Genomic DNA, 25,700 nt, shown 5'->3' with positions numbered 1-25,700 from the left:
CGCAGCAAGTTGACTTGCTGTGTTGTGTTGCATGACAATTTCCTCTGATTCTGGGCAAATCACTTCTTCCTGTGCCTCAGAAATTAATGTGACTTTGTGTGAGGTAGCTGGTTCTCATGTAAAGTGCTCCAATACCTTTGGGTCGAGTTTTTAATAATAATAATAATAAAACATTTATAAAGTTTATGGCTACTTCAAAAGAAGTGCCCCAGCTCTGGTGAGGTCCAGCATACAAGAGGAAACACAGAAAAACTAACAGAAGTAGGAAAAACTATCAAAAAAGCCACATTTTAAAGTTTTTTGAGAATAAAAGTTCTGTCTTTGTCTCAGCTCAAGTGGAAGAAAAATCCATAGCTTGGATACCAAAAAGCTAAAAGAGCTGCCCCCAATTCAAACTTTCCTTACTGTGGGGACTTCCACTAAGAGTTCCCCAGAAGACCTCGGAGCCCTCGAGGGTAAATAGGGCTCAATAAAATGGTGGAGGTAACCAGCACCTGTTTGATTAAAGGCCCTATATCAATAACAAAGAGCTTTGAAAGACAAACACTTCTTCACTGGTAGCCAATTAAATTTATGTAGTGCAGATCCCATTGAGGCTTGCCTGGAAAGATTCAGCAACAGCTGAGCTGCTGAGTTCTGAACCCGTTGAAGTCTCAGCAGCCGGGCCTGAGAGAATCCCAGGTATAAGATGTTGCAGTAATGAGAAATGACTAATGCCTTGATGACAGTTTTCCTGGTGGCCTCAGGCAGAAGACCAATGATCTTCTTCAGGGATTTAAATATCCCAAAGAATGATGTGGCTATCAAACTTAAGGCCAGTGTCGAAGAGAATGCCATTTTTTTTTACTTTAGGCTTAGGCAATGGGACGGGACCAAGAGATACTGGATACCAATCAGGTGCCCATAGCAAGGCTGCCCTCCTAGGATGAGGACCTCAGTCTTGCCTGCATTTAATTTCAGGCAAGTGAGGTCCATCCAGTGGGCCATCTACGGCAGGACAGGCTGGTCCTCAGAGACAGTCCTGCTGCAGCCGAATTTTGTGAAAGATTGGCGATTAACTGAGTATCATCGGAGTGTCGTATGATGTCAAATTGTGCCACTCGATGATATCCAACAGGGGGCGCATATAGAAGTTCAACCAGGTAGCGCTCAAAAAAGAGCCCTGTGGCACACCCTGCTGCAGTGAAAGGACCTCACATGAAAAAGTCTTCAGCAGGACCTGAAAAGTATGGTTCTGCAGAAAGGATGCCAGCCACCACAGGACCTTGAGACTGACACAGCAGTTCCACAACCACTTTATAAGAAGATTGTGTGATACTGCATCGAAGGTCGCACTCAGATGCAGCAGCAATGATGCTGCTGTGTCACTTCTGTCCAGAATCTGACACAGAAGCAAACAACAGAGCAGACTCTGTGCTAAACAAAGGGTGGAAGCCCGACTGTGTTCAAAGCAATAAATCTCTAGCCTCAATAAATGCTGCAAGTTGTTTGTTAATAAGTTTTTCTACAGCATTCGAAGAAAAGAGAGGAATGAGATAGGCCTATATATATAGAGAAAAAGTCATACATGTCTCAATAATCTCTATGCATCTGACTCTTATTAGTTGTGATGAAATCATATAAATGCATGTGCTGTTTTGCCAAATTGAAATGTTTTCTATGGTTTGTATGCACCTGCCACAATAATCAGACACATTTATTAGTAACAATATTACATTTTTAAAGAAAATATAAATAATCTTGAGGTTGCTAAATATCAAGGCTGTCAAATTTTGATTCCACCTAATGTCTTTTTTCTCCAGCACCCTAAAACTCCTGTCTCTATCTCGCTTGGGCCCTGGGCAGGTTCTTCTTTTCTATCCCTGCTTTATCCCTTTTTTAGAGTATTTTACTATCTTTTGCTTAATCCATCTTGATGGAATCCTGGGAGCCAAAAATGCTTACCACCTTTAACCAGCTGTACAAATTAAGCATTGCTTGATTTTAAAAAAACACGCAAAAAACAGAAATGTGCCTATGGGGGCCAGAGGACTGCATGGTCTGAAACGTAAGCACTTAGCATCCCTAGCAGATACAACAAAGAAATCATGCCTGAAGTATGATCCATAATCCCAGGCTGGACTGGCCGGACCGGGCATCGGGCGTTTCCCCAGGAGACTGGAAGGGTGTGGGAACTGTTTTGTTGCAGGAAGCCGGATCCTTATATTTCCAGCAGTTTTCATGCCACAATAAATGTGTGAAGATAGCACTAGTGATTAATGTACCTGCTGGAGAGTGATCAGAGTTATCTCTAAAGGCAGTTTTGACTCATCTTAGAAAGCACATAAGGTTAATATGCCTGCTGAAAAGAACATGTGCCACACAGATCACAGAACATTATTTTATCTGCATAGCTCAGTTGATTACTGCTTTTGTCACAGAGAGCCTTTTGTTACTGTGCAGCTCATAAATTACAATCATAATCTAGCACATTGAGCTGCATGCAAACTACATGGTGCTGATTAGAGAGCTATGTTTTTTCCCAGACTTTCATTATCCTAATGTTGCTAAAAATGGTTTGTTAGGGTAGAAATAAAGTCTTTTATAGTACAACTAACCTTAACCAGGGAGTTCCATCCTGAATCTTGAGTTTGTGCTTTTACAAACCAAACACAATAAAAAATGTCTACCAGTATGGATGACATGAATCCTAGACCTTGTAGTACCATTTGCTTCATGTAACATTTTCTATACACTGATTTACACATATATGACTTATTGTCTGTGTGTGTTTGTGATGTAAATTGCTCAAACACGCTACACTGGTATGAGAGGCACTATAAAACAAATTAAATACATTTGAGAAAAGGGCTATGGAAAGATGAGAGGCACTGTTGGAGGGTGATAATAAGGGAATCATTTAAGAGCCCCATATATTATCCTAGTGCACTGTAAGGTCATCAATTACTGTGCTTTAAAAGCAAGTATAATTGAATATATAATTAAAAATATGTTGTAAAATGCACAATTTTTGCTCTATTTTCCTAAATTATCTTGGATGGAGAACCCCCACAAACCCTCCTTTCAGTGGTTTGGCTCACTTGCTGTGCTTGCTAGCTATGCACCAAATGGGTGCTAGTCTGACAAACTTTCCCACAGCTTTTTTGGGTTCCTAGCCTGCCAGTCGGTAATTAATTTGCTGTGCTGCACGCCCTTTCTGCCTGGTAACAACACAGGCTTAATTTGAAGTGGATTAATTCGATTTTTTGGCCCCACGAGACTGTTAATTGTCTACACCTGCTTTGGTGGTTAGTTGCTGAATTCATTTTAGAGCAACATAGAAACCATTTGATACATATACTGTTCATTTGGGATGCTCAGTTAATTTTATGCCCTGATGATGACCATGGATTAAAGCCAAAGGTCGAAACGCCGTCGACGCTACTGTGGCCGCAATTATTGGAGGACACATTGCTTTGTTTGTCGGAGTTTTATGTAAAGGGTTGAAACTCTGCCCTCTATGTTTCTTTCTCCTTGTCCGCCACCTGTCTGGTTCTGTATATGATTGTAATATGTTATATGTACCAGCTTACGATACTGAGCCTTGGTGATATTTTCCACTGAATAAATTTTGTATTATTATATTTTTCAATTAGGGTCTTTTATTCCATTTTCTTCTATCCTTTGGTATTTCAATGTGTGCATTGTTATACTTGTAAATTTTAGTTCATTAATTGTTCTTACTTACTGTGAAATTGTATACTCTGAACCTTTGTTTGGAATAATCACACTGGTATGAGAGGCACTATAAAACAACATAAATACATTTGAGAAAAGGGCTATGGAAAGATGAGAGGCACTGTTGGAGGGTGATAATAAGGGAATCATTTAAGAGCCCCATATATTATCCTAGTGCACTGTAAGGTCATCAATTACTGTGCTTTAAAAGCAAGTATAATTGAATATATAATTAAACATATGTTGTAAAATGCACAATTTTTGCTCTATTTTCCTAAATTATCTTGGATGGAGAACCCCCACAAACCCTCCTTTCAGGGGTTTGGCTCACTTGCTGTGCTTGCTAGCTCTGCACCAAATGGGTGCTAGTCTGACAAACTTTCCCACAGCTGCTTTGGGTTCCTAGCCTGGCCCTGCCACTGTCAGCTTGAGGGGCTTTCACATAGTGGCTGGCTTGTGCCTGCTGCATTGAGTCAGAAGATCAATGCATGCTTATAGAAATATAATGACATTTCAGCTTCTAGTGGCCTCATTCAAAATGTATCATATCAATTATTTCATGAGGCACAGTAAATCACAAAAGATAATTACTCTTCCAAAGTGTTAGAGAGTTTATCTTTCAAAATACAAGATATATTGCGACAGAGGAAGTTAAACGAAAACATGCTGATTTGCATTGTAGGTAAAAATTGTAATTTGTCAACAGGAAAAAGGCCTTTGAATAATATTCAGATGCAGAAATCATAACCAGGATTCAAATACAAAATATATCTTTTTCCAAAATTATCTGAATTTCCTTTTTTTTTTTTCATTGGACATATGATCATGGATTAGTCTAGTCCATGAGTGGACTTGATTGCTAGAGGTTTGTCCTTTCAGGATAGTTGCCTTTGAAATCTTAAACATTCTGAACTTTATTCAAGCAGGACAAGGTCATAGGCTGAGTCTCAATAAGGATCTAGGACAGTGAATTATTTTGACGGTAACATTTTTTGAAACAGAATAGATGTGAAAAGGAGTCCAAGTGGAAGGAAATGCTGCGGATGATAAAGTAGCAGCCCCGGGCACTGTAGTCACTTAGGGCCAAGTTTACTAATATTTGGCGCAACACGGAAGAGAGGATTTCCACTGTGAAAGACGATGTACCTTCCCTTCTCTCATGGCAAACATGGCCAACCTTTTGTCTATCACTGCCACCCTTGAAAAACAGGCTGAGGACATGAAGAAAAGATTGAAACGCCATAACCTGGAGATTGTGGACTTCCCGGAAGGATCAGAATCATCAGACCCTGCAGACTTCCTGCGAGACTGGCTGCAATTATAGGTACCTAAGGACTCCTTGTCACAAAGGTTTGTGATAGAGGGGGCACATAGATCTGTGGTCCAGCACACCCTGCCGGGGGCACCCTCGCACCCACTGATTTCCAGGTTTCTCAGTTATTGTGACAGAGACGCTATGCTTCTCGAGGCCCTTAAAGCCAGTTCACCAACTTCTCAGGCCGCCTATATTATGGGTTTTCTCAATTACACCAGAGACACACAAAGCCAATGTCAGTACTTCGATGAAGTGAAGCAAAACCTTATGGCCCTTAACCTGCAATTTATGCTTCTGTTCCCGGCGAAACCCAGGATGATGGCCGCTCCCACTCCTTCGACCCCCCAGAGGTAGCATGGGGTATTGAAAAACATCCACTGTGATGCTCCACCACCAACACTGGAACTTCTCTGGGAACAAGCACCTCTACACAACCTAAACCTCAAGCATCTACACAATGGTGGCGTGCTAGATCACGCAGGACACACAGACATTCTGCGTGTACCCCAAACTCATTCTACGTGAAGGCCTGATGGCGCAGGGAGTCTGCCATTTTTGGATTGCTGGGGAGCAGTCTGGCAGCTGAGGAAGGATCAGACCAGGCCTCAGACCCTATGAATGACTTACTGACAAGTAAGCTGGTGACCCAAGAAGTCCACCCATAAGTCCTGAATAGATGCAAGCAGCGCTGGTGCATTCTACACAGATTAGCAACAAACAGCAATACCTCAAACACTTTAGAATGTCTGCACTTTTCAGTTTAATGTTAGATTTTCACTTTTGAGGGTTTCAGATGCTTAGAGGGTGGAAGAAATGGTAGGGGTAATTGGGAGGGAGGGAACTTTAGTTATTGGTTGGGACCTCCCTTGTTCCTTTTTCTTCTTTTTGTTACAACTGTCTTGTTGAAACACACACATGCCCCTCTTGCATAGATGGTCTGCAACTGCTCTCCTCCAGTGCTTCTCGGCCCTTCCCCCACACCGCTAGGCCATACTGTCAGGGAGGGACCCCGTGACTCACAACACATTTAAACCTACAATGGCCCATACGGCCCTAACCTGGAACGTAAACAGACTCCTAGACTGCATTAAGTGCACAACAGTGCCCAGCTACGCCAAACAACTCCATCCTAATGTTGCAAGAACACACACCTTTGAGGTTGATACAGCCCCTTCCTGAGGAAATTTGGATATGATGGGGTCTACCATGCAGGATTTGCTACAGGTTCCAGAGGTGTGGCCATACTTCTGCACAAGTCCTTCCCTCTATTAATTACCCTTATGATCACAGACCCCCTGGGCAGATATGTGGCAGTGGAGGGCCCTACTGGAGGGTAGACCCTACAACATATTTAGTGTCTACATTCCCCCACACATGTCCATTCAAACACACACAGCTCTCACAGAGGTGATCTCAGCCTTCCCCTTAGGCACCACTATCATAGGAGGAGACTTTAATGCTACACTGCACCCTGAAATAGATACTACCGGCAACCCTACGGCACACTGTGAAACACACCTTTAAGGGTGGATGGATTCACTAGGCCTGTGTGATATCTGGCCAATCTGGCACCTCTTGGCAGAACTTATACACATATGTCTGTGGCACACAAGACACTTTCATGTATAGACCTTTTACTAATACCTGCAACTGACGTACAACAAGTTACCCAGGTAGACATCCTCCCTAAATGTATATTAGATCACTCCCCTGTTCAGCTCTGGATTGGTAATCAGGTACACACATGATGCCCTGTGTGGTGTCTCAATGCCTTTTTTTCTCCAAGACGAGCGATGCACAAAACTCCTTGCTACAGATCTACAGGATTACATCAAAGCGGGAAGGCTGCAATGCATGGGGTAGGAAAGAGCTACATAAGCAACTTGAAAAGACAAATAACAATACCTGTCAGCATAGTATTGCCACATTGGAACACCAACTCATAACTAACCCCTCTGAGTCCCTCATACTGGCGATAATTCAGGTAAACATCTCTACTGGCTGGCCATAAAAAGAACAGCTGCCAAGATAATCACAAACATCTTTGATCAGGTGAAGGCCCTCCAAACTGACACAGTAGGGATAGTGGGGAAATTTGCTGAACTCTTTTGGGTGCTATAGGCAACCGGCCCTCACCCCCACTGTGAAAAACTCCTTTGGCAGGTATAACAACCCCTCAGCTCTCCCTTTGAGGCTGAGTGGATCTTGATGCACCCATCACAGTGAAGGAAATACAGGATGACATATCTGGGCTTCAATCTGCGAACACTCCTGGACTGAATAGATTACCCTTGGAATACTATAGTAAATTCTGGGATCTCTTCTCCACGCACCTGCTTACCATGTACACAGAGGCAGCTCAAACCAGCCATTTCTTACAGGAGTTAGAAGCAGCACAGTTGTGGTGATTCCTATATCCGACTAGCCTTCAGCACACTACAGCTCATATGAACCTATATCCATCAATAAAACAAAAATAATGATCCTCGTGAAGCTCATCATTGCTAGTTCTGGACCGGTGATCTCTAACTTGGTCCAGCCTGACCAGTACAGGTTCATGCCCAACGGAAGCACCCAGCACTGCATACGTTGATTACAAGTTGCACAGGCTTGAGCTCAAGAGATACTGCAGCCTTGTGCACTCTTACTACTTGATTTTGAAAAGGGCTTCCATTCGGTGGACTGGAGCTTCATGCGAGCGGTACTTATAAAGATGGGCTTATTTCAACTGTGAAATGATGGGTTCTGCCCACCTAAACTAGATTTTTTGCTTTTTCATCACCTGATTTTCAATGTTATACTGTCGGGGAGCCTCATGTCCTACGACTCACCCTAGGTAAACTCATGGTAATTTGACTACAGATATTTACCACCAGTGTGCACCTTTTAATATAAGGCCGCTGCAATGCAGCAAGGGTAAGGGGCACTTTTCTGGTTACACATGAACATGTGTGCACACACATGTGCACACATGTGAGAGCTGCGCATGGGAGACTCCTGTCATTCAAGGCGAGGGCAAATAAAAGGATGATAAGGGGCATCTTTGTCTGGTTTCCCTGCTTATATGGAAGGAGTCTGAGAGAACTCCATTTATTACAATCAGAGTCATATGCTGGAAGTAAAGAAGTTTGGTGTAAGGAAATTGGCCATTACTTGCATGGCCTGCACAAATAATGGCTCCACATATTCTTTCTTAAACACTCTAATTTTGTACTTGACTCTCCCACGGTAGCGTAGCAGGGCAGTACAAGGCCTATTCAAGGGAGGTGGTGTGGGTTAGTAGTTACCATTCTCAGGCGCACAATAGTAGCACTCAATAAGTAATTCTGCAGTCTGTGCTTTTTCTTATGAAAAAGTAAAAGTACATTTATTACTCACACACTACTCAATACTATGCAGTAATTTACAAATATACATAAGGCAGCAGGAAATACTTTTTGATGATATTGCATTATCACCTCTGATCATCTGAAGGGGTCATATCACCACATCAGGTAAGTACATTGACTTGGTCAAAGGTCCAGGAGCATCAAACCACATGCCAATTATCATCATCTTTGGAGTAAATGCAAAAATCAAATATAACCATGAATAAATGCACTTATTAATGGTAATAAAGCCTATGTACTTTGATCATGAGTGCCTGTCATAATCATTATTTCAATAACGTATTCACAATAAAAAATATGCCTTTCTCATAGGTCTTTGTGCATTCCATAAATTTGAAGCATTGAAAATGCAATTATAAAAAGAGCCCAAAGAGGGCAGCATATGTAACAAGAGACTTTGCCCCTAGAGGGCACTTTTCAACATGTACTCTTTAAAAAAAACACTTTAGGCCATGGTAAATGCAGCCACAGACTTTGCCTATAGATAACACTGCACTCCCAGTTGCAAAGCACATGCTTCGGCCTTGAAACTGCTTGAAAATGCAGGGAAAATTCAGGGTTGGTAATAATGAGTCACAACTAATTAACAGTTCGTACTCCTAAATCCTTTGGGGTAGGCTGTGTCACTCCTGAAGCTCTCCCACACTCTTTTGGGCATTGTTGGTGGTGGACCCACCATCCTGGGGCCACCACAAGGGGAAAATCAGTGCCAAATGGTAAAGCTCCGGAGGGCATTGAGTGGCACTCCTCCTAGAGCAGTGAATAATCAAGGAGTGGCTCTCCTGCTGTGCTAGGGAAAGCAGTTGCCTTTCTGCTTTTTTTCTTTCTGCTGCTTGGCTTTGCGGCCTGTTTTTCTCTGAGGGTGTCTGGTCCCACCTGGGCACCCCACCGGCCAGCAGACCTTGGGGGTCTCACAGGGAGCCCAACCCTGTCTGTCCTCCTGACTCTGTGTGCTGCAGCGGGAGCCAGAAGTGTCTACCCTTCTGTGACCAGGGATCTCCTGCGTTGTTGTGGTGACCATGGAGATGGGGAGAAGGCTAGGCTCACCACTATTGTGGGGAGCACAACAGCACTTTCTTTTCAATTCTGGCATGCGGGGTCGAGATGGGGTCCTGGCCCCCTTTGATAAGTATCCCCGGGATGGGACAATAGAGAGAATTTAGGGAGCGGTCCCCAGACACGCCCCCTCCCTGGTGATCCTCACACACCAATCCCCGGGCTCCGGCCCACTCCAGGGGTATTAGACTTTGAATCCTTGATGTGGTCTCCCCTGACTTTTTGCTTCTACCTCCTGCATTTTTGATGCTGTGCTGGATTTCGTTTTATGCTGGCTTAGATGCTTTGAGCAATTTGCCACTGCTGATCAGTGTCAAAGTGCAAGTGCTCCATGTGTAAATTGTTATCATGATTGGTTATCCATGATTGGCCTATTTGTTTTACTGGTAGGCCCCTAGTAAAGTGCACTGAGTGTGCCCGGGGCTTGTAAATCAAAAACTACTAGTGGGCCTGCAGCACGGATTGTGTCACCCACACAAATAGCTTACCAAATGTAGCTGAGACCTGCCACTGCATGCAGTTTTTACTGCTATGTCAACCTGGGAAGTGCACCCACTTTGCAGGCCCTAACCTTCCCTTTTCTTACATGTAAGACACCCCTCAGGTAGGCCCAAATAACCCCCATTGGCAACGTACAGTGTATGTGAAAGGACATTTACTGGTGTATGTCAAATGTCCTGATAGTGAAATACTGCCAATTTCGTTTTTTACTATTGAAAGGATATCTGTTCCATAGGCTCACATGGAAGTTATTTTGTAACATCTTACAAGTAGAAATTTCCATTGGGATAAGATTGAGCTATGGATTTTAGGCTCTCTGAACTCAGAATTTAATAACACATCTTTTAGGGAGATGGTTTTTAAAATGTGTTTTTGAAAATGCCACTTTTAGAAAGTAGGCATTTTCTTATTTAACCATTTGTTGTGCCTCTGCTTGTTTGTGTATTGATTTTCTGGTTCTGGAGTGACAGGGGCTGGGGATGTGAATTCACTGTAAACAGCCACAAGGGGTGTTGAGGTTTGTCTTGCTTTTCCTGGGTGACTCGGAGCTGAGCTGAATAGACCTTGGCTGTATTTAGAGTGGTGGGAGGAGTTTCACTTACAACTGAATAGGCAGTGTCTCCTCAGCACAATGCTGTCACCACCTCCTGTAGTGATGCTGCACTAGAGAGGACAGAACTTGTTTGGACTGAGTTCAGAGACCCTTGCCACAAAATAAGCAAAGACTAAATAGGGTATATGTAGTGGACCTTAAACCTCAGAGAATTACATCACTTCTAGACTCTAGAGGAATCTTTTGCCAAAGAGAAGAGATGGAGAGCTGTAAGGAGGAGTACTTGAAGAAGATTCTCCAAGGGCTTGTGTTTGCCGGCCTCCTGTTATGAAGTCTCAGGGACACAAAGGCTTCACCATAACTCCCTTTAACTCGGCTGCTGGGAGTTCTGCCCTGCCAGGAGGGGCCTATTCCAGTTTTGGGCCTTTGGAGGCTGTTTCTGCTTTTGGGAGCTGGAAGAAACTTGAAGGAAGCAAGAAAAGAAATTCTAACGCCAGCAGCGATGCCGCCGTGATGCCGCAACCTGCACAGAGGCCAGTGGGACCGGTCGTGAAGTGCAGGACGCACCGACCTTCAACGCTTGACAATGCAGTTATCGGCCTTCCCGGTGCCAGCACTCACACCGAAGCTGCCAGAACCTGCATCCCATTATCGAGGAACTGATAACTGATGAGGGTGACTTCGAGAATTCTTCCCATTGCACCACCTCAATGGAACTGACGCCTCACCACCATCTTCTCCTGTCCTGAACTCGACACGTCGCCCCCTTGTGGACACAACACCTCGTCTTCCCCATGGCAACCAAGGAACGGGCCTCGGCACCGACGCCTACCCTCTATGACACCGGGCATCATCCATAGACTTCGTTTTCCAAGGCTTTTTAAAGTTTAGAGGTCCGTGTGACTCCGTGCCTGAAGCAGCGCACTTTGCGGTCTGCTCGGTACTTTGGATTTATGCCTGTCAGGATGTCGTAATATCCCAAGGTGGAGTTATTTATTTCTACAAGTGCATTTTTTGTGTCACTTTATACAGCACATACTTGACCTGAAGGTATCAGGTATCAGAACGCTTTACATGAGCACCAGTTGCGTTACAGATGGACACATTCATTTTTGTTAGGCATGGGGAGATTAAGTGATTTGACCAGGATCACAGGATGTTGAGCGTCCTCGCCGAGACTAGAACCCAGTTATCCAGCTCCGAGGTCAACCGCCCTAGCCGTTAGGCCATATTTTCTCGCTATTCCTAAGCCCTGCACACTAGTCTTGTCACACTCTCACAAGACAGTCAATGAGCAATGCACTACATTCTACTCCATCTTTTGCATAATTCGTGAGTGACAGAAGGTGCTTAATATATATTGTACGTGTGTGATGGATATAGAAGTCCACCACACATGCCTAATTAAACTCCTTTTCTCTTCAAAGAGAAGGGGACATGCTGACCGGGCACTATTGCTGCATCCAGTGCCTCGTCAACCAATTCCGGTGCTGTTTCATCTGACGATGGGGATTGCCTGGCAGACTGAAGCCAAGAACTGTCACAGACACTGACTGAGAGCACTGTGATACACAATATAGCCAATCACCATGCTGCTGATTTATAAGGCTGCAGGGCAAGTGTCCATGTTTTGAAGCTGCATGCTTCAATCATTCAGTGTGGCAGTATGAGGACGTGGGCGCAGTGACTGCAGTCTCAGCATTCCTCTTATGCTGGCCAAAGCAACAAATCCGAAAGTCATTATTAAGCCCATGGGTGTCAGTTAATAGTTAGTCCACCGGTAAATAAATGAAGGTGATATACATAAATGTTTGTTTTGTAGTGCTAAAAGTTAGCTGCTAACTGTTTTTATCTGAATGCTTTTTATCTTTTATTCTTTTAAATTCAGACATTGTTACATTATTGTAGCTTTTATGATTCACTATGTGATTTCAAATAAAGTTTATTTGACTTGACTTGACTAGCTACTAACTGCCATTCCTGAATGACTTTAATTCATAATGTGAACACTCCTGGATCCATTCCATTCTGCTCGGATTTTGAATAAAACGTAATTTAAACAGGAGCTATTTGGTCAAAATGGGAACAGAAAGGAGAAATTAGCACAAGACATGGAAAAATCAGAAGTTGCGGAAAATTAAGAGGGAATAAGACAGAAGAACTCTTGACAAATTAAGGTTGGTGCTCTAAGGCAGTGATTAGTCAATCAATCAAAATGTACACCTAGGACACAACGGTGGATACTTCAAGTTGTTTAACCAGTTATGCACTAGCTGCAGAGGTATTCTGTAATCTGCAGGAAACATATTGAGATACTGACATACAGTGCTCAGTGTTCCATCCATCACAGGCAAATATATTGATCACCACTAAAATGTGTATAATGTCATTTATTACTTTCAGCTGTGCTATATAAAGTCTGTAGCAACAGTTTCTATATTTAAAAAAATGTTTTTAGTATTTTTTCTATGGTTAGCATTAGGATTCAAAAGTGGCCACTTATTTCTTCCTAAAGCTAAATAAATAATTTAGTCGTTTTAAATTATCTGTTAAAGAGCAGGGTTTCACTTTAAAGCTTCATCAAGATTGTTGTCAGATTATCTTAAAATTGCACAGAAAACTGAAAGTCCAATAAAAGGTGTACAGCTGACAGTAGCCACACAGGATCCTATCTATTGGTACATATTGAACCCTCTGGATCATGACATTCACAAACTAAACCATAGAGTCAAATCTTGGGAAAGCGACTATCATACTTTCTGAATGCCATACTCAGACTCTCTCTTTATTTTAGTGTCGGCGACGTTTTGACCCTCTCTCGATATGGGGTCTCTTCAGGCCAGCGTTTCTGGGGACTATTTAAAGAGGAAGCCTGAAGGATTCATTATCCATTGTGTATAGCTCGTCCTTACCAATAACCTGTTTTCCCTGATTTTTTCACATGTTTTCACATTGTACTCACCAAGATAGGTTATGGTCACTTCAATGGGACTCACAAATAACTTCTAATGTGCAACTAATGCAAACCTTCCAACTGCTTTATGTATATGGAAATACATCTGTGGTACAGACTGTAACTGTAGAATAAATTGCACTTACTTCGGCTGAAGTAGGTACTATCTTGACTAATTGTTGTGTTTGGCTTTTTAAAGAATTCTAATACACTAGTTTGTATATATAATCTGAGGTAAAGTGTACCGTGACCCAATTTGGAGGTCATAAATGGATATTTTTGATTGAGATTAAATCAGAGCAAACTAGCTTAGTTTGCGTATCTTGTATTGTCTGGATAAATGAGTTCCTTTCGAACATTTTTTATTTTTACCTTTAGAAAGTTGTCATTTTCCTACCAAAACCAAATGTGACTTTCTGCCAATGTCCAGGATCATATTATGGTTACTGTCTCTACGGTGGCGTGATGTGTATTTCTTCCAGACAGGGCACAAAAGGGCCTTAAGTGTTGGGAAGGATATCCCTCTCCTGAGCAGGATGGCCAGGGGGTTGTCCTCAACCATTCCTAAGCTTCAAATGGTAGCCCGGGGGCTGTGCCCACCACACATCCTGGCTTCTAATGATGCCTGTCCTGCCACTAGGAAATACAGTTTATACCTGGGCCAGCCTGTCCTTTGTTTCTCTACACAGATTGGAGGCAAACCCAGGGGAACAATTGACCTGAACCATTTTAAGGGTAGACAAAGGTAGTGATCCCCAAACACAAGCTGGCACCTCCCCAAACACAGGTGGGACCATCAGAACCTCTCATCAGAACACTGCTTGACGTAGAGATACTCAGAAGAAGGACTGCTGTCTGAAGCCTTAAGTAAGACTTTACCTGCATTGAACTCCGGCCCCTAGGAGTGACTACAAGGGGCAGTTGGCTAACCTCCTGTTTGAGCTATAGGGATCTAACAAGTTTCCAGCAGCCTTTACGGCTGAAGCCCAACTGACAAATACCAACAGGTTCTGCCTGAACCTGCTGCTGGCCTCTACTGGAGTGAATCGTGACCCCTGAAGAGGTGCATCCCAGGTTCTGGACCATTGGCTGATGTTAGAGTATACTCCTCCAACCTCAAAATTGTAAAATTTGGACTCCAGGTGGGAAACCATTCGTTCTAGACTTCTTGCACCGAAAAGGACCGCCCCATGTCTTCTTGCAAATGCATGCGGATTTGGACCAGCTCATATCACGTACCATAATCATGCTTCCAATGGGACGTCCCGACCGAGGCCTAAGACTTCAGCAACATGCTGTTGATGAGCCCTCTCTGAATCCAGCTTACAGCCTGACTGCCGAAGACCCCATCAATTAGTGCTTCTTGTCTGAAAAGAGTCCTAAATTTTAGAAGGTAAACTTTCCACTGGGAGGGACCTAGTCTCCGTATTTGACCCGCTCTCCATTGCAGTCACCTGTACTATAGATTTTTGCCCGGTCCACTGCAACCAGATAACCGTGATTAATGTTTTTAGGTACTACGTCCACTAAAACATTTTTAATTTTCAACTCAGTTCTACTTATTTGATTTTTGTTTTGTTGGTATAATTGTATTTATCAGAATGTACTAGATTATTCTAAATCAGCTTGAGATTTTTCTTGAGTTATGCTTTTACTTTATTACGGTTTGAGTGCTGCATAAATTCATTTTCCACCTGTGTTTAGTAGAGCATGAATCTGTTAGGGTCAAAGTAAAAGAGATTAAAGCATGGTCAGAGATTGTGATAGGTTCTATAGTAGGATCAGTAATTATCTTATATGAGTGGCGAGAGGACAATAGGTAATTAATCATAGAGAAAGTGGAATGTGCATTGGAAAAGAAAGTAAATTCTTTATCAGTTGGATGTGCTAGTGTCCAAACAGCTATCAGTTCAGTGGTAGGAACAAAATATTTCAAAAGGTGGAATGATTTCATGGGTTTACACTAAATGTAGAGGAGCGGTCTAATAATGGGTCACAAATAAGGTTAAAATCTCCCCCCATACTAAGGGGAACATTATCCGAATTAACCATTTCAGTGCTAATATTTTTCCAAAACTAAGGGTCAGCTAGTGTGGGAGCGTATATGTTAACAAGGTTCAAAATATTTTTGTCCACTTACATTTGGGCATGAACATATCTACCATCAGAATCATGATGGTGGATCAATAGTTGTGCGTGCGATTTATGAGAGAAAAGAATAGCCACCTCATTTTTGCGCCCCATAGCAGGGGATGAAACTATGTCTCCTACCCATTTGCTAGACATGGAGTGTAAGATCTTATCATTAGCATGAGTTTCCAGTAAAAATCAATGTCAGTGTTAAACGTTTTAAAATATTCTATAATTTTGCATCTCTTGACTGGAAGCCGTGAAACCTTTAACAGTAAGAGAAACAACAGACAGTTGGTGAAGATGATCCATAGGGATAGAAAAAGAGATAATAAACATGAGAAAGTAAGGGATAGTGTAAAGAAAGTAGCCCATGCGAAACAAGACAAACATGACAGACAACATAAATGGAGGTTACATATCAAAACCTCATATCAACTGGAATTGTAGAGACGGAGGCACAAGGCAAGACTGAACACACTGCATGTACCTTCCATATTGACAATATAACATATAACATATAACAGGGAATAGAAGTTATACAGCAGAACCTGCAAGTTGGGATTCCGTGACAATAGGATCATGTTGGTCTAAAAATTGCATCACATCTGAAGGGGAAGAAAAATACTTAGAGATATAATTTTTCCAAATACCCATCACAGAAGGGACAAAAAGGCCATACTTATATCCTGCTTCTCTCAATCTTGGTCATTAGTCTAAGAATTGTCGATGTATTTTCACTGTCTCATTTGCAAAATCTTGATGGATGAATACCTAGTTACCTTCAAGAAAAAGATTTGGGATTTCTCTCTAAGCCTTTTCTGATTTGAAGAAGATGATGATTAAAGATAATATATCTCAGTTTGGTTTAATGAGGTTTTGGATGAGAAGGAATTCGATGGGATTTATACATTTCAAATTGCTCTGGAGACTTGAGGTTGAGCAGCTTAGGTAATGTAGACTCCAAAAAGAAATAACAGCTCTGTTCTTTAATATTTTCAAGAACATTAAAGAGTCACACGTTGTATTGGTGGTTTCTGTTTTTAAGGTCAAGTAGTGCAGTTTGAATGGGATGATTGTACAAGTCAAGTCATACCTGAAATGGTTTTAGTATTATCACAAATTCTGATCTCATTAGCTGCTACCTTCATTGAAAGGGAGGCAATATCTCATTGAATGTGTTTGATGTCTGAAAGATAGAATCCTTATTTATATTGATAGCCTGAATTTCTTCCATAATTTTATTGAATCTTTTTTTCTGCAAATCCACAACTTTGGATTTAATGGGTGGTGGTGAGGCACCTTGTTTTCGTTTGTTAGGGTGGGTTGATTTTGTTTCCATGGTGAAAGCAATTAAACCACCAGCTATATATATAGGGCCCCATTACAATGTTAGGCAGAAGGTCATCCGACTGCTCGTCGGTGGCGATCCGCCAGACATCTGAGGTATCAGTCCAATTATCGTATTATGTGGTGCCACCAAACATCCATGAACTGTGTGGCAGGCACCATGCGGATGGTGCCCACCACACAGTGCATGTATTTTTAAAAAGTGTAATTTTACTATTACAGCTTGTGCTGCAGCCCGCAGCACAAGCCGCAATAGAAAATATGCACATGAAGGCAGTCGCATCCTAATTAGGGAAGCAGGACCACCGGCTCCTTGTCGGGTGGTCCCCTTTCCGACATGATGCGAGTTGGACGCTCATCCAACCGGCAATGTAATGACCCCATAATGATTCAAAAAGGCAAAATAAAGCAAAAAGGCAAAAAAAATGAGCACAGCAATGCTCATATATATGCCCAAAGCCCATGTATTGTGGTATCTTTCTTGAGAAAATATAAAAAAGAAATTCAATAGTAGTTCTGGAAACTAAATATTATAAACAGGGCAATTGTAATGAGTTTTGATTGAAGTGAAGAGCCCCTTTAGGAAGTGAAGGTAAACGTGTCTCTAAGCATTAATCTTAGTCAAAATCCCTTTAAGAGGGAAGTCCATAAGCTGTGAGAAGGAAAGCAGTCACAGCTTGAAAGCCCACCTCCTCAACACTCCTTAAGCAAAACAGGCTGTAAGCAGGAGCAGAGAGAGAGAGGAGAGGGTGCAGAAGAGCCCTCGCAGGCGATGTCGCTGGATAAAATATGTCAAAAACCTCACCATCACATGAGGGAGACATTGGGATGCCATTCCCCTTGAACAAAGATCACCAAAATGTCCCCTTATCAGCAGAAATATTGTTGGTTTGGGAGGTATGATGAGGCGATTATAGTGCAGTGGCCATCTTGCTTTGCACGCACTATTGTTCACTCTCTCAGTAGTGTTTTTGTGCTGGAAGGTATCCCTTCCTGCCCAAAAACAATCCTGCCTACAACACAGGCACCCTTGCACCAGGGTGCAATGGGGCCTGCATTGGCACTAGGCAGTCAAGAGTGTGCCAGCGTATGGAAAGGACAGAAATGTGCCTTATGATGTTGAATATGGTGCATTCCGTCCCTTTCCCTTTCACACAGCACTGCGCAGCAAGGTGGCTTGCTGTGTTGCGTTACGTAAAAGTTTGATAAATATGCCCATATATTGTTACTCCAACTTGCTTTCCTGCTCCAACTCATTCGCCATCATTTTACTCATTCAACAACACGCCTACCTTGGGCTTGATGCCTTTTGGATTACTCCACCTTCTGTGTTCACTCTCTCTCTTTTGGTGTAAACACATACAGCGACCACTGCGCCTTCGGCCTGGTCGCCCCCACGCTCCTCACCTCTCCTGCTCCTGAGCCTCCTGCTGCCTGAGCACATCGCCGCTGCAAGCCGACGCCGATTGCAACGCCCCAGCCGCCGCTGGGCCGCCCGCTTAGCCTGCACCCGTTTTTTCCCGCCGCTGCCTGCCTGCGGCCCCGCCCCCACGCCAGACGATTGGCTACCACAATCCCGCCTCCCAGCTGACCCGCCCTCCCGGCTCCCTTCTTAAGGGGACCCTGCCTGCCACTTGGGAGCGACCACTGCGCCTTCGGCCTGGTCGCCCCCACGCTCCTCACCTCTCCTGCTCCTGAGCCTCCTGCTGCCTGAGCACATCGCCGCTGCAAGCCAACGCCGATTGCAACGCCCCAGCCGCCGCTGGGCCGCCCGCTTAGCCTGCACCTGTTTTTCCCGCCGCTGCCTGCCTGCGGCCCCGCCCCCATGCCAGACGATTGGCTAACACGATCCCGCCTCCCAGCTGACCCGCCCTCCCGGCTCCCTTCTTATGACGCCCCCTCAGCGACCGCGCAGCGGACGCGCGCAGCGGGAGCACCGACTGAGCGCCGAAGGTGCGCCAAAGGTAAGCCCGTCCGTGCCCGGCCGCGCCTGGACCGCGCCCAGTGCAAGGACCCCTGGCCCCCGCCACCAAACTCTATGCACTCAACACCGGCCGAACCCCGGGTTGCTACCGAGCCACCCCGAGACGCACCCACGGACCCTTCTGCTGCTACTCCTGCAAGTTCACCTGCATCCGGACCTGCACTACTCCTGCACCGACCAAGACCAAGACGAGCAACAGCAGCAGCCACCTAAAGTACATCCTACTCAACACCCGCTCCGTCCACAGACACGCCATTGAGCTCTGGAACCTGCTCGACACTACTTCACCAGACGTCGCCTTCCTCACGGAAACCTGGATGAACGCCTCTTCAGCGCCCGACATCGCCATCGCCATCCCAGACGGCTATAAGATCATCCGAAGGGACCGCATCAACCAGACCGGAGGAGGCATCGCCATCATCCACAGGAACACCATCCGCATCACGACCAACACCGACGACACCCTCGCACCCGCCGAGCACCTGCACTTCCAGGTCCACATCAACCCCAAGACCACCCTCAGAGGCACCCTCATCTACAGACCCCCGGGACCACGCACACAATTCAGCGAAGACATCGCCGACTTCATCAGCCCGCACGCCCTCCCCTCCGCTGACTACATCCTCCTCGGGGACCTCAACTTCCACCTGGAGAACAACAACGACCGCAACACCACCACCCTGCTGGACAACCTCGCAAACCTCGGACTCAAGCAGCTGGTGACCACCCCCACCCACTACGCCGGACACACACTCGACCCAGTCTTCTCATCCAGCAAGAACATCGCCTTCAGCCACGCCACCGGACTCCACTGGACGGACCACAGCTGCGTCCACTTCAGCTTCAAAAGGACCACGATCCACTACCAACAGCAACAGGTTGCACGCAGAAGCTGGAACAAGATCACAGCCGACCAGCTCGCGACTTCCCTGAGCAAGAACCCACCCACCAGCGCAACGAACCCCAGCCAAGCGGCCACCAACCTCACAAAATGGATCAGCGACTGCGCAGATGACCTCGCCCCCCTGAGGACCCCGCCTAGCAGACCCGGCAGCAAGAAAGCCCCATGGTTCACCGACGAACTCAAGAGCTCCAAGAAGGACTGCCGAGCCCTCGAGAGAACTTGGCGCAGAGACCCAACACCGGACAACATGACTGCCCTCAAGCTCGCCACCCGAAAACACCACCAACTCATCCACGCAACCAAGAAAACTGCATTCAAGGAACGACTGGACAAAAACGCACACAACAGCAAGGAACTCTTCAACATCGTCAAAGAGCTCTCCAACCCCAACGCCGGAAACCCCTTCGCAAGACCTCTGCAACTCCCTCGCCTCCTACTTCCACAACAAGATCGCGGACATACACAACAGCTTCAGCACTCAACCGACGCACGCCACGACCGAACCACCGCCCCCCACCACCACCCTCCGTGCCTGGACCCCGATCAGCGCCGAAGATACCGTCCGCACGATGAACTCCATCCACTCCGGATCTCCGACCGACCCCTGCCCTCACCACGTCTTCAACAAGGCCGACGCTGTCATCGCACCCCACCTGCGGGACATCATCAACACCTCCTTCGACACCGTGACCTTCCCGGAGAGCTGGAAGCATGCCGAACTCAGCGCTCTACTAAAGAAGCCATCAGCCGACCCCACCGACCTCAAGAACTACCGCCCCATCTCACTGCTCCCGTTCCCTGCAAAAGTCATCGAGAAGACCATCAACAAGCAGCTGGCCGCCTTCCTCGAGACAAACGGATCCCTCGACCTCTCGCAGTCTGGCTTCCGAGCCAACCACAGCACCGAGACCGCCCTGATCGCAGCCACCGATGACATCCGAGCACTGCTTGACAACGGAGAAACAGCGGCCCTCATCCTCCTAGACCTCTCCGCGGCCTTCGACACTGTCTGCCACCGTACACTAGTGCAGCGACTCAGCAACGTCGGAATCCAGGAGAAGGAACTGGAATGGATCATCTACTTCCTCGCCGGAAGGACACAGAGAGTCCGCCTCCCCGTTCAGATCTGAAGCCACCGAAGTCATGTGCGGCGTTCCTCAAGTGTCCTCGCTCAGTCCAACCCTCTTCAACATCTACATGAGCCCCCTCGCAGACATCGCACGCCAGCACAACCTCAACATCATCTCCTACGCCGACGACACCCAGCTGATCCTCTCCCTCACCAACGACCCCACCACCGCCAGAGCCAACCTTCACGAAGGGATGAAAGAGGTAGCCGAATGGATGAAGAACAGTCGCCTGAAACTGAACTCGGACAAGACGGAAGTCCTCATCCTGGGATCCTCACCCTCCGCCTGGGACGAATCCTGGTGGCCCCCCGCCCTAGGCAGCGCACCCCAACCAACAGACCACGCACGCAACCTGGGCTTCATCCTGGACTCCTCCCTCTCCATGACCAGACAAGTCAACGCCGTCTCCTCGTCGTGCTTCAACATCCTGCGCATGCTACGTAAGATCTTCCGGTGGATCCCCACCGAGACCAGGAAGATGGTCACCCAGGCCCTCGTCACCAGCCGTCTAGACTACGGCAACTCCCTTTACGCCGGAACCACCGCCAAACTCCAGAAGAGACTCCAGCGGATCCAGAACGCCTCAGCACGACTCATCCTGGACATCCCCCGTCACAGCCACATCTCCGGACACCTGAGAGACCTGCACTGGCTCCCGGTCAACAAGAGAATCACCTTCCGTCTCCTCACCCACGCACACAAAGCCCTACACAACCAAGGCCCAGGATACCTCAACAGCCGCCTCAACTTCTACGCTCCCAAACGCCAGCTTCGATCGACCGGCCACGTCCTCGCCACCGTCCCCCGCATCCGAAGAGCCACCACAGGGGGACGCTCCTTCTCCTACCTCGCCGTCAAGACATGGAACTCCCTCCCGACCCACCTCCGCCTGACCCAGGACCACCTCGCCTTCAGGAAACAACTCAAGACCTGGCTGTTCGAGCAGTAGCAGACCCCCCTCCCCTAGCGCCTTGAGACCCTCTGGGTGAGTAGTGCGCTATATAAATGCCTTGATTGATTGATTGATTGATTGACAGCACCTCGCTTCCCCTCTGGATAGGTTGTTGCGATGTAGCTGCCTATATGTTTTAGTCCCCCTTTAGCCCTCTCTTAAACTAGATAACCTGCAACTTGTTTTCTTAACAGTGCGCAAGTGACCTCTTGTTTCTGGATGTCCCCCTCATGGTGTATATACACTGGCTTCTTCAAAAGCGTCTAAACTGGTTCAGTCAATGCAACCTCCATCTGTCAAACTTTTTCCCACTACCACTCTATTAAGGAACATGACAAAATCAAATCTCCGGTCACTCATGCCTGACACCAAAAGACCAACTACAATACACAACGCTCATCCAACCATACACCCCGCATAGTGGAACTTGCTATCTGTGTGGAAAAGCACATCACCGCCTTCAAATAGAGGTAGTAGGCACTATATAAATGCCACAATACAATACATAGTTAAGAAGACCTTGCTTGGACGAAACCATAGTATTTAAGTCATGCTCCCATTTTTGATCTGGTAGTAATAATAACTTGTTTTCTATACAGTGCAACATGGATCACTAACAGAATATCAGAAACAACAACATTGTCAAAAATATTGAACACAAAAATATAGTTTCCCTATACTTATAAAGGTAAATACAAAAATATTAAAAACTAAATATCGTTTCACACTACTGTTGTTACAAACATACAAAAATATTGTTTTTTAATATATATATATAGTTTAAAATAGTAAATCTTAAATATTATATTATATAACATTAATATAATATGTAAATGTAAATAATATTTAATACTATATATAAATATCTACTCATATAAACACACACACATATAAGTGTGTGTGTATGTTTATATATGCATACATAGGGCCTCATTACATGTGTATTGTCATATGCTGACCAAAAGCAATATCTTAATACAAACTTTTGTAGTGACCTGTTGCTTACCCTCATCCCATATACTTGTCCAATCTCACCAATCCAGGCCTGTGACATCATCTATCCTAGGGGGCTGCAACATATTCTGTGATAAGACCTACTTCTGATCAGTGCAAAAGATTGAGAACTACTGAGAGCTAAACATATATACGTATGGCACACTGAATAGGGGCCACAGCAAGTAGGGGTACCAGCAGTTTGGACATGACACACTTTTTAATGGGAGCAAAATGAAATTAAGTCTAGCTGAAGAAGTTGGGTAACTCTCCCTTTCAGCTGTCGTCCATTCAAAAGCATTCAGGCTGCATATTTTTAAGCACACCTTAAAATTTGACCACATTAGGATATATGTTTATGACAGTGCTGCAGTTGTTTGTCCCTGTGACTTGGCCCCACCTGGTCCATTATCCTGACTCAGCACTGCTCAATGTCAGACCTTGTTATCTTCCGCCTAATGATCACAATGTCACATGAACACAGCCTTCCCTTAAATTTTTACATGCAAAGATTACCTTGTGCCCATCTCATAAATTACCTCAAGGTGGTGTGCTCCTCTGAAGGGATCTGGGAGCAACTGGTAGCTCCCATACAACTGTTTGGAGAGCCTAAATATAGGCTGAGGGATTTGTGTGACCTTACACACAGCTGACATCATTTTCATTTAGTTTGTACAGAAAACATTTTTATGTACATCTGTAAAGAGTATATAATGTGTTTCCTAATTTCCATGATGTGAGTTTTCAATGTAGCACATGTAATTCAAACATGTCTGCACACTAATTGGATTCTAAGGCTTTAAATACACAACACACACTAATGTTGTTGTTATTTATGATTATAAAGTGCTTTGAAATCCCCAACATCATTGTTCTCTGTAAGGAACAAAATATATGACAGCTCACATCACTAACTACACTTCACTCAGGAACTCAAAGGGACAACGTAGCCTGTGTTAATGGAAAAAAAAACAGTTAGACAGATTCCCACATACATTTCAGACAAGTACCTGTTCCTCTGGTGAGCCACAGAACTGGTCAAACAGGCAGAGGACCTCCTGTGCCAGCAAATCCAGGTCCTCTGGCGAGAAGGCAGTGGTCCTCTCTCCTGCTCAACCTGTCATTGTTGCTCCCATGGGCGACAAACAGCAGCAAAAGTGGAGGAGGTCTTGATGGCAGCCATATTCGGAGGCAAGTGAGCTTTTTCTACAACCACCACATACATGTACGCTATTGTCAGCATTGACGGACACAGCCATTCGACCTTCGTACATTTCTTTCACCAATGTTAGCCTATGAGTTTACTACCCACTACGCTGTGAACTTCTGCTGTGCCCATCTGATTCCAAATGTTCTATCGGCAACAGCAGGCACCTGGCATTTTAGAAGTTCAAAACAGTGTCTTTGTGACTGTTAAGTGTGTCCCCACCACATCAAATTGTGGGCTCATTTGTTTATATATTCAAACTTTGATAGAACGGATTCTTTTCAAAATAAACATTTAAATGTAGTGTCTTACTGTGCTGGAAAGTGAAATTAGTGTGATGTTGTTTATACCTATGTTGACGGTATTTGTGGAGGAAAATGTGTCATTTAAATAATGTGTAAATAAAACATTTGAAATGTAATATTTACATTTTTTTAACATTTTCATTTCATATTAGGCTATACATGTAATTTGTGAAGAATAAAGGACAAAAAACAAATGCTGGATTAAAATATGTAGTTAAATACATATATATTTTGTCAAACTACATGACTTTAGTGTTACTTACCAAATATATTGCTGTAGAAAATCTGTCAAATGTTCAAATGTATTGTTCAAAGCAGACATATGAACCCTGGGAGAGTGAGGAGATCACAGCCTCAGGTGTACTGCCCATTTCAAGACCTTGCCACCATGGAAAAAAGAGCTATAATCAAGAATTTCAGGTTGAATTCAGCTGGAATCAGATCTTCAGCCTCACAACAGAAATCCAACATCTATAACAACAATTGTCAAACTTATGTCAGTACTTAATTTTTTGGTCACATCATTTGTTATGTTAGTGCAAATGATGACAGACAATTATTACTCAAATGGAATAAACGTAGTAGTAGATGATTTCATGGTATGACATTTTTGGGAGTCATGGTTGGGAACTTGAGATAAACAATATCTACTTGCAAATTAGCTATGTATACACAATGTTTAAATTTTTGTCATTGTAAAGTTATGATGGATGAAAACATATGCATTGATAGAGTTAGGGTATACAACACCAGTCTATGAGTTTTTGAGTTGTGAACTTATTGAACTAAATGTAGTTGGAGATCCAAAATTGTTTGAAGTCCAATCTCCAAAATACTACTGGCATCAGAAAAGCAATAATAGCTATGGCTATATAATGGCTCACTGGATGGCATTTCATGTCTTTATTCAAACGTCATGCATACACACTTTAGTACTTATAGCCCCCTTGCAATGTTGTCCTGTGGAGGATTGGAATAATCAATAATAAGACCCCGAGGTATTGGGAACTGGGTCCAGCGTATAGGCCCTACATGTGAAAACACTGTGATGCTTCTTCTTTTTATTCACATTGTTTTAATGTATGTTTTTATTCTATTGTTGTTTTAAAACTGCTCGTTATCACTGACTTGTTGAATTTTCTATTGCTCTTCTGTCACAGCCGCACACAAGACGAACTGTTCATATGCACTTAATTGTAATAAGCTGTTGCATGAGTTGTTTTTTTTCTTTTGATTTCTCTTTTTTATTATTCTAACTTGT

The 25,700-nt window shown here is 44.4% G+C and overlaps 1 protein-coding gene across 1 annotated transcript in view; it reads left to right on the top strand.

Annotated features, from left to right (window-relative positions):
• PTPRD (protein tyrosine phosphatase receptor type D) overlaps positions 1 to 25,700 on the top strand; it is a 3,784,543-nt gene that overhangs the window by 1,120,554 nt on the left and 2,638,289 nt on the right. The gene's annotated exons all lie outside the window — the stretch shown is intronic.

Source organism: Triturus cristatus, chromosome 2_1, assembly GCF_964204655.1.
Source record: "Triturus cristatus chromosome 2_1, aTriCri1.1, whole genome shotgun sequence".
In the NCBI taxonomy this organism is placed as follows: domain Eukaryota; kingdom Metazoa; phylum Chordata; class Amphibia; order Caudata; family Salamandridae; genus Triturus; species Triturus cristatus.
The sequence above is the reverse complement of the archived record's forward strand: the minus strand, read 5'-3'. Positions and strand labels throughout refer to the sequence as shown.